This window comes from Crinia signifera, chromosome 4, assembly GCF_055691185.1.
Source record: "Crinia signifera chromosome 4, ASM5569118v1, whole genome shotgun sequence".
NCBI classification, from domain to species: Eukaryota; Metazoa; Chordata; class Amphibia; order Anura; family Myobatrachidae; genus Crinia; species Crinia signifera.
Genome location: NC_139220.1, coordinates 212,491,821 through 212,505,509, shown reverse-complemented (window position 1 = coordinate 212,505,509; position 13,689 = coordinate 212,491,821). Strand labels below are relative to the sequence as shown.

The window sequence follows — 13,689 nt, the reverse complement described above, 5'->3', positions numbered from 1 at the left end:
GACAGGTAAGTATGGCTGCAAAAAAATATTCTAAAAACCGGAAAATTCCCCTATCCTAAATGCTCGCGGTCCCGAGCATTTCGGATAGGGGATACTCAACCTGTATTGCAAATGGCACTGGTTAGCTCTAGAGGTGTGTAGGTCTGGCTTTCAGATAACCAAACTATTGTTTATTATTTATTACCAGTTATTAATATAGCTTCAGACATATTTTGCAGAGGAGCTTACAATCTACGGGCCTAATTCAGCATCACTAAGAATTGCAAAACTGCAACTGTACTCTCTAACATACTTGGGACCACCCAGCACAGGGCAAGGCCACAAAGCAAAATATTTGCAATTGCACAATAGAACTTTTGTAAAGCACTTGCAGTACAAAAGGTATGTGCTGCACATACTTTTTGTACTGCCCTCGGATCGCATCGCACGCAAATCGTATGCAAAATGCATGCATTGCGATGCAATACAGCCCATAAAGGGTCAGATCATCGCACTGTGTATGGACACCTTAAGATGTGTATTCTACTTCACATGTGATGTTGCTATGGGCAACCAATCAAATCCTGTCTACTATCTTCTAGAGCAGTGGTAGCCAACTCCAGTACTCGAGAGCTACCAACAGTTCAAGTTTTCTAGATCACCGAGCTGGGGCACAGGTGCACTCATTACTCACTGACACAATATAAATGATCCACAGGTGGAGCTAATTACTTCACTTGTGATTCTGTGAGGAGACCTGGAAAACGTTAACTGTTGGTAGCTCTCCAGGACTGGAGTTGGCTACCCCTGTTCTAGAGGGTGCTAAATAAATAAGAAGTAGCAACATCAAATGTGAAGCAGAATACACATCTTAGTAAATTTCCCCCATTATCTTTAAAGAAACAGCACGTTATAGAAAGCTTTTGGTTGATATGCACATATACTGTATACAACACATGTCTATCATTACACCAGCAGACAATTTCCAGCAGCCTACGCAGCTGCTCAAAGAGGTCTGGAGTAGGTCACATGACCAGTGTCAGGCAAGTGACAGTTGAGTGAAAGCAGCAGGTGTAGGGATTGAGCGGTGTAAAGAAAATACCTTGAAATACCATACTGCTCTCCCCCTGCCTGGAATTTGCGGAGAGTTACTGCAGTCTGCAGAGAAGGAGACCCTTGCTTATAATCGACACCTGCATTGATTATCTTCAATTACAACACTTCTCTATCAAACACACCTGTTATTCTTCAGTGGTTCAGCTTCTGGTACGTCGCTTCGTAGCTTCCAGGAACAGGTATTCACAGGTGGGTGGTATCACACCGCTACAAAAGAAAAGCGGTGAGAAAAACCTTTAAGAGGAAATCAGTCTGATTAAGGGCCTTATTCTGATCGGTGCGGCCAAACGTGCGTACGTTCGCTATTAACGTACGCTAGCCGCACGCGGCCGTTGGGGTTAAGTCCACCCACAACTTTGCCGCGTACGTACGGGCATAAACAACGTAGAAGGGGAGTGGCGTACAAATGAGCGTACGCCAACGTACATGGACGGGCCAGCCCTTACACTCCGACAACTGACGTACAACTGAGCGTACGCCGCCGTTTACGGACGTCTCTCGTCCGTCTTCCCACCGCCTTCTTGCGGAGATCTGAGCGTACGCCAGCTTGCACGGACGGGTCCCTATTGTTTTCAATGGAAAACTCAGCTTATGTCACCGCTCGTGAGAGTGAGCGTACGTCCGTGTACGCTGGCATACCCTTCACATATATGGACCTGCAAATCTTGCCTTTCAACTAGAATTCTGACAATTGATTAATTAATCTATTTGTTATTCAATTATTGTTTTCTATTAACTCAATTGTCTACCTTAATAAAGACCTAATAAAACAACATTTTAACCCTCATTACATGTATATTTGTTATGTTCTAATGTGGCATTTTAATCACTATCTATGTGTCCCCATATTGCTGTTACTTTTAAATCAAGTTATGTTAGTGTTTCTGTATATGTACTAAATTATGTCCATAATTACTTTGTCCACAATGTGTAACATGTATACCTACCCTGATGTTATGTGTGATGTTTTAATCGAACAACATTAAACATTCATGCATTTTCACTATGTGTTATTTTACTCAAAAACACACACATTCACACATCAATCATTACCCCTCACCTCAAATTACAAATATAACTTACATTACACATCTGTATGTACCTACCCTTACAAGCCCTCTAACATATTTATTATTAAAAACACAGGCAATTTATAACACAATAGAAACGTTTATTTAGAACAAAAATAATAAGGGGGGGGGGGGGGATAAAAATAAATTAAATGCGGGCCTCCAGAAGGCCAAAAAGAATCTGTAAATACAGGAGGGTCAGGACGATCTCCCGCATGAGGGCTGCCACCTCCTCCTGCTGCTGTTCAGTGTCTGTAGTGAAGGGATAAAAAAAAAAATTAATATATAACATACACAAATGTTTGTTGTATTTGTACATAATAAAAAGTTCAGAGTTATGTGTGAAGGCCACATACATTTTTAAACTACATTGAAGATGGGTCTGCTGTAAACACAGTACTAAAAAATAATATGTTAACACACACATACTGTACATAGTAAATAACATTAATTCAATTACTCCTTCTTGGATGAATGTATGCTGTATCCCAATTGGTAGTTTGGTTTTGGGGGACTGTCCTCTAACCTCACAATTAGGCTGTGCTATTTAAGGGTTATGACATTGTTGTGGCTTAAGCACTCCTTACTATTTTAAATTTAGGACATTGCTGTACAAATTATAGGCCTACAGCTATGTTTGTAAAGCATGCATCCGCATGGCCTCACACACTATTAACAAAACAATCTCTACATTTATGTTGCACATCATGCTGGGAACTGGAGTTACCCAACACCTGGAGCCACATAACTACCACACCACTAATGTCGGATATCTCATTGGATGTACTGTTATGTCAATTATTCAAGGGGTGAGGCATGGCCACACTCCAAAAAACCACCAAGGGGACCCTTGTTCCTGGAGAAGGACAGGACACACCTCATGGTCGCCCTGCAGTGATATGTTGCAACTAATGTTGATGTTGGATACACATATGTGGTTGTTGTGATTGTTTATGTGTAGAAATGTGTAGGTAAACATTAGACACATTATTTACTTACGGCTACTTGAGCCATCCTGGTCGCCGCTGGTTGGCTGTGCGGTGGTTGGGGGGGTCAGGAGCAAGGGGGATGGGATGGGAATTTGGATAGAGGTAGTGGGTGTGAGTGGGGATTGGAGAGGTTTGGGGGTGGGTGGTGGAGAGGTGTAGGGGGGTTGGAAATGGGGTGGGGAGGGGGTGGGGGTAGGGGTGGGGGTGGGGGTAGGGGTGTGGGTGGGGGTAGGGGAGGGGGTTGGGGAGGGGGTGGGGGTGGGGGTTGGGGAGGGGGTGGGGGTGGGGGTTGGGGAGGGGGTGGGGGAAGGGGATGGGGAAATTGTGTGGGCCCCAGCTTGAGCCATTGTCTCGGCCTCCTCTTCCTCCTCCTCCTCCTCTTCCTCCTCCTCTTCTTCCTCCTTCTCCTCTTCCTCCTCCTCTTCTTCCTCCTCCTCTTCTTCCTCCTCCTCCTCTTCCTCCTCCTCTTCCTCCTCCTCGTCTGGCTGCTCCAGGGCTGCCTGCTCCTGGGCTGCCTGGTCCCGGGCTGCCTGCTCCCGGGCTTCCATGCGTGCCCTTGCCCGTGCTGAAATGTTCATGTTGATGACATAGAAATCGAAGATTGGGTTGCATAAAAAAGGGGGAAAGAAAAATTCACATTAGTCATGCTCATAACCTTCCAAATTATCATTGCTGTTATATTTCAGACATTTATCATGCAAACTAATTGATATGCTACACCCAAAAACTGAGCAACTACTTAAACCCCCCCCCTATACACCCCCTATACACCCCCTATACACCCCCTATACACCCATATACACCCCCTATACACCCATATACACCCTCTATACACCCATATACACCCCCTATACACCCCCTATACACCCATATACACCCCCTATACACCCATATACACCCCCTATACACCCCCTATACACCCATATACACCCCCTATACACCCATATACACCCCCTATACACCCCCTATACACCCATATACACCCCCTATACACCCCCTATACACCCCATATACACCCCCTATACACCCCATATACACCCATATACACCCCATATACACCCCATATACACCCCCTATACACCCCATATACACCCCATATACACCCACATACTCAGGAACATATTTATAAAAAGTACAGAAAACATTTGCAAAAAAACGCAGACATACTAGTAATAAAAACTTACATCGGGCAATATGGCGGCGAAGTGTGCAGAGCAAAACTGGCTGCCGCCGGCGCAGGTCAGACCAGCGCCGCTCCACTTGCCCCAGGCTTCTGCGGACGCCGGTCGTGGAGTAGATTAGGCGGCGGGCAGCAGTATACGCCCGCCGCTTGTCCATATTGCTGACATATGGGCCCCTGGGCCCCAGGTGACGGTCCATGACCTCAACCAAGGCCAACAACTCCTGGGTCGAAAACGGCCTAGCCCTGGTTGAAGTCATAGTGCCAATGGCGCAGTTATTAATTGCAGGTACATATATCACTTTTGGTGCTTGCTGATTGGTGTAAAAAATGGTTTGTTTAGTATTAACTTTATTAATCCTTCTTACATTAACAAACTGGATGCGAATAGAAACTTACGCGGACCGTTCCGATATACACAGACCAAAACCAACAGCATGCATTCAATGTATAGAGAGGAACTGTATATACAGTGTGCGGAAAATAATACACGCAAGCGTCTACTTATAAATACGCTGCTTAAAGGGGCACAATACACCCATTTCCATGGAGAGACGTACTGTATATACAGTGTGCATAAAATAATACACGCAAGCGTCTACTTATAAATACGCTGCTTAAAGGGGCACAATACACCCATTTCCATGGAGAGACGTACTGTATATACAGTGTGCATAAAATAATACACGCAAGCGTCTACTTATAAATACGCTGCTTAAAGGGGCACAATGCAACATGTTGGTGTATGACAATTTCAGACTCATTACATATGTAAGGAAAGCATTATAACGTGATGTTTTGAAATGTGACTCACAAAGCATACACGAACTCCAACAGATACCAGCTGACAACACTCATCATTGGAATGACAGGTGCACACATTTCACGATGCAGAACACAATGCTCCACAACCTGTGTATGTGCATATACAGGTGATTGATCAGGTGCGTGGAGACCTGCGTAATTTAAGCGGCAATCATCGGCGGGAAATATCGGCGTAAATTAGCAAGTACATTGCGGGAAAAAATATACGCCCCCTTGTTCATGGCGGGAGATTAACATATAAATATTCAGTCAGATGCAGGCCAGAATTGCTGCAAACATGTCTAACTCAGACGATTCCGCAGCTGAGGACGCTCTGCAGAGAGCACAAGCAGAATCCCTGCTTGAAGCGTTACAGAAGAGGGAACAGGAGCGGAGAAGGAGGGCTCAAGAGAGAGGTAGCCTGCCAGACCAAGCGGGCCCCTCACTAACAGGCCCTGTTCAACCTCCACCAGCTCCACAAGGGCCAAGCAACCAGCCAGAACAAGAGGTTGCATCTCTCCAAACAGGTGTGACCCAGCAGGTGCATGGTGAGAGAACTGGGGCCACCAGAAAACAGGCTGCAACATCGAGGGTGAGGACTGAGCAGGATGCCACCACCAGAAAGAGAAACCCTGCATTTGTAGAGGCAGAATTAAGAATCTTAGTGCCCAGGGCACGCGAATGGATAGAATTGGCAACCAGGAAGCCGGGTGCCAGTGCAAGGAGAAAGCTTTGGGACAAGATCACAGAGGAAGTGAACCAGGTGTCACCAGTGGTCAGAGATTGGCTAGCGGTGAAGAAAAGGTTAGTGTGTTTGTCAGGGCTATTTTTCAGCAGGCTCCAGCAGGAACTGAGGCCCTTATTCTAGTTCACTCAGACAAAATATTTCTTAGATGGACAAAACCATGTGCACTGCAGGTGAGGCAGGTGTTACTTGTGCAGAGATAATCAGATTTGGGTGGGGTTTTACACCTGCCTCACCTGCAGTGCACATGGTTTTGACCATCTAAGAAATATGTGGTCAGAAAGAGTGACCTAGAATAAGGGCCTCAGTTGCTGCTGGAGCCTGCTGAAAAATAGCCCTGGTGTTTGTCCCCCTGATAATGTCATATGTGTGTACATATGTTACATGTATGTTTTGAGAATAATAGAAAGGTGTGTTTGTAGATAGTGCTACACTTCAATGTCACATGTGAACACAACCATGTCTAATAACCCACATTGATATATGAAACATGCACCCTTGGTGTGATGTGAGGTTATGGGCACAGTTCTGCTCATGTGAAGTATGTGATGGGACAAGAGAAAGTGTGTTTTTGAAAGAGTTGTTGTAACATGTTCCATATGATGCTACTGAAACAAGAATGAGCAAACTGTGCACAAGTAGCTGGTGAGAAACTACACATCCCAGTATGCCATCCCATAGTTAAATTACTCCATAATAACCACATTGTCAAGCTATGGTGGAATGTGTAGTTTCACAACAGGTGGAGGTGCATAATTTGGCCATGGATGATGTCATTTCTGCATAGTGATGTATGTATGTGCATTTAGTGGCCTAATGAATGTGATGAGACACTGAAATGCCTCCTAATGGAGACATGAATGTGTGTGTGGGACACATATGGCTAAAAAACATAAGATCACCCACACTAGGAAATGTCACGTAGCTAGGGGTACCACCTAGTCCCTTTAATTCCGGACACATATTAATTACACAGGTTCTGTGGCTGGCTGACTTCAAGACTCCACTTCACCTAATTTTAAACTGCCACAGAACCTGTGTAAGTAACATGTGTCCGGAATTAAAGGGACTAGGTGGTAACCCTACACGTAGCACAGTGATGCACATATCTCATGGTGATATTTGTATTTTTAAACTTGTAGGTGGACTGACTTCAAAACGGCAATGAAGAGGAAGATGACTGACCGGTACAACCACAGCATGTCCACCGGGAGAGGTCCTATGCCCGATACTTTGGAGTATACCCCCCTGGAGCAGGACGCCTTGGACGTCATTGATGTGGGCGAGGTCAGGGGGATCTCCAATATGGACAGTGAGCTCCCGGCGGAGGTCTTTGATGCTGCTTTTGATGGTAAGTCACAGTAATGCATTGTATTTTGAAAGAGATTTTTTAGTGCGTATGTGATGGTGACATTTTTTTCAATTATTATCCTAGCAGAAGCAGAAACCCAGGATGTACCGGCAGCATCTTCCTCTGCAGAGCCACAGGTGGAGCGAGTGGTCCAGCCTCCATCAAGAAGACACCCCCAGCCCCAGCCACAGGAGACATGGGAAGAGAGCATGATGGTGACGCTGGAGAGGATCGAGCAGCAAGGGGTGGATGCTGCGCTCCGTCAGCAGCAGATTGGGGATTTTTTGGAGGATTGGAAGGCCACAAACAGGCAGCAGTGTGAGGCCTTCAACCGCATTAATGACACTCTGGCGGCTGGCATGCAAAACATTGGCCAACACCTCAGCCGCCTGAATGACATTCTTGCGGAGCTGCTGCCCACCGCCAGGTCCCTAAGGGACAATCCCCCATCTGCTGCCCCACCCCAAGCTGCTCCCCAACCTTCCACCTCTGCTGACCCTCCTGTGTCCACTAGGGGAAGACGCCGCAAGCCATCTGACCCAAAGGCCCCTGTCCCCAAGGCCCCATCTAAAAGGGGGAGAAAAGGGCCCAAATAATGAGACCTGGTTCACTTCCTCTGTGGTTGGACCCCAAATGTTTAAATTGCACTGGACATCCACTTCCTGAGTTGGCCATCTATCCATTTTCGTGCCATGGGCATTAAAGTTCTTATTTTGACCTCTACAAATGCAGGATAAATTTTTGGTGGTGTGTATCTTGCTTAGTATTCACCCTGGTTGTTGCAGTACGTATTCTGGTGTTCCCATTTCTTTCACCATTGCATTTGCAGGGTAACACATGTTTGGAGATATGCAACCTCTTGTTCTGGCTGTTTTTTTATTTTTGTGTCTATTTTATTTGTTTATTTGATTTATGACATGAAAGTGTCTACTAGGCTGTGATCTGAACAGCAAATAAATTTATTTTAGCAATTAAAACAAAATTGTTGTATGTGTAATTTCTTGTGTGAAACAAATACTAGATTTATGTGTACTTACTGACCAGGGTATTTTTGAACATTTGTTGAAGTGTGGTCGAAGTTTCCCATGTGTAACCCTCTCCATGGTCATTCCCATGTTCCTATCCAACTTTTCCCTGCTAATTAGTTTGTGTCAGCACATGTGCAGAGCAACTTAATAGGTGAGAAAGCAGTTTGTGTGCAGGTGAGGTAGCTCCTACAGTAGTAGGTAAAAGCAGGTCCAGAACAATGCTTTCCTCATGGAGTGGGTGAGGCAGACAAACAAGGGTGAAAAGGTAAATTTGTGTAGGAATGCATATGTGTCCTCCCTAAAAAAAGATGTGTGAATCGGCCAAACATGATAAAATTGCTTGTGAAGAAACATGTATAAGTTTTTAAATATATATGATTTTACAGTGTCATAAGCAGATGTAGGAATCCTTTGTTAGAGAGATGTGAGTGCAATAATGTGATTGGTGGCATCTTACATCCACAGTGTAGTAAAATCCAATTCATAGCAGATCAGATAGTGGTACAGTTCTGTATTTTGGGTACTATACAAAGATTGTGTGCAAAATAGTGGGCATGGGCTTAAAACATTGCTGAAACATACTTTGTAGGTGTTAGATGTGGTTTATGTTATTGTATCATAAATACAAAACCTATGTTTGTATTAGAGTGAACACGTTGACACATGTCGACTTGTGTAGATTGAGTGTGCTACTGTGTAAAGTCTATGAAAGCACGTAGTGAATGTGTCTAACTGTTTAGCAAATAGCTACCTTAGCATATATAAGCAGGTCTTAAAAAGATTCTTACCTTAAATTAAATAAACCTTTAAATGTCGAGAAGTATAGAAAGATAAGCTTCCAATGTGTTTGAGTGCTGTGTGTGGCTTGCAGGTAGTGAAATCATGGTTTGGACTTAATAGACTGCAGCATTGCTTATTACATTCAGGTGTATGTGTTTGAGTAGGAATCAGCGTTAATTAGCAAACTCAGGCGCACGCTGGCATGCGGTATCTGTAGGGGTGGTCTGAGCTGGCGGTTGGCGGCCGCCTGTCTGGTGTCCGAAATGAACGGTGCTTTAGGCGATCGTGCGGTAGTAGCACCGCTCATTTTTGGTGCACACCCCCGTGTACGCCCATATTTACGCCCATTTTCCCTCATTATTTCGGCCACTCCCCTCAACACGCCCCTATGCCGCCCCCAATACCCGTACACTCGCGTACAGGTTTTTTCGCATGTAGAGACCCGTCCGTAAGCGTTGGTGAGTGGTCGCGCCTGCGCATTAGCGAATGTACGCATGCGCAGATCATAAAAAATCCCGGGACGTACGCGTACGGCCCGGCCGCTCCAACCAGAATAAGGCCCTAAGTGTACTAAAAAAAACTATGAAATAAATTGTATTGTACTTCTCTATCCTATCCTTCAATTACAAAAGTGGATAAGGATTGTCCAGCTGAAAACTCTTCTAAACAGTTACCTCTATATACTGTCATCCACATTGGCTAGTCAATTAAGCCAGTCAGGAACTGTTCTTACAACAAATATTTTGCAGACTGTATTCTGGACTGTAGCTATATTGTTCAAAGGGTGTGAAAATCAGAATGTGAGAGATTTTGGGAGAGTTTTCCCATTTTTTTTAAAGCGGCAATCATTTACACTGAAAGACCAGGTTGATTTTGCCATGTAAATGATTGCTACTTTAAAAAAATGAAAAAAACTCCCAAAATCCCTCACTTTCTGATTCTCACACCCTATTACATTCGGCCTATTGCATAGGTGCTGATTCTGTGGGTGCTTGAGGGCCCGAGCACCCACTCGCTCAGCAGCGGCCCACCCGCCCGTGTCCCACTGCACTCCCCCCTCCCTTGGCGCTGGCACAGGTACTGTGTGAGCATTTATGTACCTGCACTGTGGGGGCATTTATGTATTTGGCACTGTGGGGGGGATTTTTGTACCTGTACTGTGTGGGCATTTATGTATATGGCACTGTTGCTATATAATTTGAATATTGGAGACAACTGTGCTGCGTAATATAAATCAGTATTATTTTGTGGCCACGCCCCTTTCCCATTAAGCCTCTCCCCTATATTTTTGGCTCGAGCACCCACCTGCAAAAACATAAATCGGCACCTATGGCCTATTGTGTTTCTTTGCTTAGGGAAAGAAAGTCTAGAATAATTTACTAAGAATTTATTGTCATTGTTTATTTAATACTAAAAAGGTCGATGGCTACAAAGTTAATATTGAATGTTTCCATAGAATTGTATCTCTTTTAGGAATGTAAAGGGTTTTGATTTTATATCACACAAATGTGAAATGCTATTACAAACTGCTTATTGTTATTCAGTAGTGAATAATTTAACTTAAATAAAATAATATACATTACAGTACACAAGTGAATTTGCCTGTTATTTAGGGAAAAAAATAGAAGTTAAAAGAGCTCATTTGAAGTAACTCTTGTTGTCAGTGAGGAAAAAGTCAGCTTCTCTGCATTAAAAAGAGAACTGCTCCCATAATTGATTATAGCAGGTCTACCAACTGCTCCCACCGCTGGACACTGAAAGCCGCAGGTGGGACACAGGACAGTCCCAAAATCTGCAAAAGCATCTGGACATTTCACTCAATGCACATGCCTGAACTGTTGCTAGCATTGATGAAACCAGTAAAATACGACCGCCAACGCATTCGCAATAACATTCCCACATATCAAAGATTAAGCCGGGAAGTGTACTGGACGTTACTGACAGAAGCATGCACAATTTCTGCCTACGCAACATTTTCAAGTTTAAAACAGGGCTCATCTGCAATACGGTAACTTTTCTGTGTAGCTGAAGGGTTGTGTGCAACCATAGGCGTGCGCAGCACATTTCATTAGGGGGTGTCTTACACGCCCATTGGGTGTGTCTAACACCACTAATCAAACGTGTCTACCATCAGCTATTCACACTCGCTACAATATAAAACATGGTGCCTGTGCACCCCTAACACTCTATGTGCGCACGCCTATGTGTGCAACATGTTACTAATGATGAACTTAGGGCCAGAAGGATCGATATACTCATTGTTAAGATGTTATGCTCTGATACTTTCCAGGGCTCTGCAAAGTAGCAGCTGTGCAATCAGTTCTGAATAATCCATCTCCCACCCCGATGACGCGCTGATGCTCCGTGGCGCAATGATGTCAGCAAACCTGCAACACATGCAGGATCGCACTGGGACTGAACTGGTTAAAAGTCCTGGTGCGACACTGCATTTGCGATCTCAAAGTGGCATTAGTGTGCAGTCTGTGTGTAGCCCAGGACTAAAGCAGTGGCTGTGATAGAAACAGGCTGTTTTGGGCCGGAGCTGACGTCAAACAACTTCCCCTCAAACGCCTGAGCATGCTAACATTTTCCCTGGGACTCCCAGAAAATGGACGGTTACCACCCCCATACTGTAAGCCAGCTTTCTGTCAATCAACTTGCGTACAATTGCAGGATTGTTTCACAGGATGGCCTTGTGCATGTGTACTACAAGCCATAGGCATGCGCAGTCTATTGATTATCAGCCTGCCTGTGAAATCACAGGCATGTGATCAGGTGAAGTGTGTATACAAATGTTTATGGTTCCAGAACACAGTATGATCATTAGCTTTTAGACACTGCAATGTTATTTGTTTAGAATTGGTAAATATATTTTTAGATTAAACTTAAGGTGTGTACACATGGTGTTATTGCCCTGCTAATCGATCGAAATTGAATCGCACAGCAAGCAAAATGCATTATATTTTTGACTATATAGTCTTGCCTGCACAGTCTATATTTCTGCTCAATTTGCACTACATTGGAGCGCGCATCGGGATCGAATTGGCATTGTATACGGCTGAAGACCGTTCGATTTTGATTTGATTTCTATTTGTTTTTTTAATATATAGTCAAAATCAAATAGAAACTTAGTCAGAATCCCACTGCATTACAGTGCTCCAATATACGTGTTACATATGGTCTTTGATATAAACTTATGTGACTTGATCCTACATGTTAGCAAGTTAGCCTAAAGTATGCACACCATTTTAGCAAAAAGAATCTCTATAATTGTTTTAGGTGTTTTATCATGTCTAATGTTTAATTGCTTGCTACATGCATTCATTCACAATCACAACAATATCTGCAATTGAGTATTTGGGATAGAAAAATCATCGGATGCTTGTAACCGGGTGGTGTTGCACATTTGTGAGAACACTTTCTATTATGCGTGTATGGGATTGTGTAAGGTTGGTGGGTTCTTAAGTATAGTGTACATGCAGTGTGATATGGAGTGACAATTGGAGGTTTGGCTTGGTGCTTGCTGATGGTAGCATTTGCAAATTCAACCTGCTTGCATATCTTTACAGATGTGATCAGTGCTGAATAAAGCCAATTTTTTAAAAAGATGTCACACACTAGACACATTTTTAAAAAGATGTCACTCAGAGGGGCCATTCATTATCATTAACGATGCACGCTAGCACACATCACTGATGACCCTCCGTCAGCTGAACATGCAAGTCGATTTTGACTATATAGCCAATGACCTGCATGTTCAACGGGTCCCGGTGACATCACTAAACAATATAATTTACTAATTTATTTATTTATTAACAGTTTCTTATATAATTTACTAATATAGTTTAGTGTGTATGCTCAGTTCATCCACCTGTGACTGACATCGTCTACTAAAGTATATTGGCTGCAGTTAGTGTGTATGAGGCTTAAAGCTGGGCAGACATTAGACAATATGCTCCATGAATGATATCATTAATGATTTCGCTTGAACTTTCTGGAGCTCCAGAACAAAATATATATTTTGTGAAAACTAACAGAATTCTCAAAAAGACTCATTAATGACCTGTAGGAATGCACATCCATAGGCATGCGTAGACCATTTTGTCAGGGGGCCATTTTGTTAGGGGGTGCACTATCAGAGGGGCGTGTCTATCACCACCTACTGGGCATGTCTATCACTGCCTACTGGCCATCAATGCAAACTTAATAGAATGTGACTTATTTATGTATATGGGCTTCAGAATAAATCATTCCCACATACACACATACACAGTAATGCCCATTACACATAATGCCGCACACCATAATGCCCTTTAAACATAATGCCACACACTGTAATGCCCATTATACATAATGACACACATCGTAATGTCTATTACACATTATACCACACACCATAATGTCTATTACATATTATGCCACATAAGTGCCACTTACCTACATGCTCATTGTCAGAGTTACATTGCTCAATGCCTGAGGATACATGCTTCTTGTCAGCAGTTTCATTCTCGTTGCCATGAGGGATTACATACTCATTGCCCAGGGGGGATCTACATTCTCATTGCCACAGGGTATAGGATTTTCCCAAAGGCAAGGATTTTATTCACAGTTGTTTACATGCTCATTGCTCATGGAAATTACATGCTT

General features: G+C 43.6%; 1 protein-coding gene across 8 annotated transcripts in view; it reads left to right on the top strand.

The window, feature by feature from the left end:
* The window catches only part of LOC146072531 (proto-oncogene Mas-like), a 156,957-nt gene that overhangs the window by 109,871 nt on the left and 33,397 nt on the right, over positions 1 to 13,689 (top strand). For 2 of the 8 annotated variants that reach the window (XM_083179757.1, XM_083179752.1), the window contains exon 1: positions 1,045 to 1,245. The exons of 5 other annotated variants lie outside the window; for them this stretch is intronic. The gene's annotated coding sequence lies outside the window, so the exon portion shown is untranslated. Of the gene's footprint in view, positions 1 to 1,044; positions 1,285 to 13,689 lie in introns of those variants that run through there. One more of the 8 variants, XM_083179753.1, reaches the window with a different exon arrangement.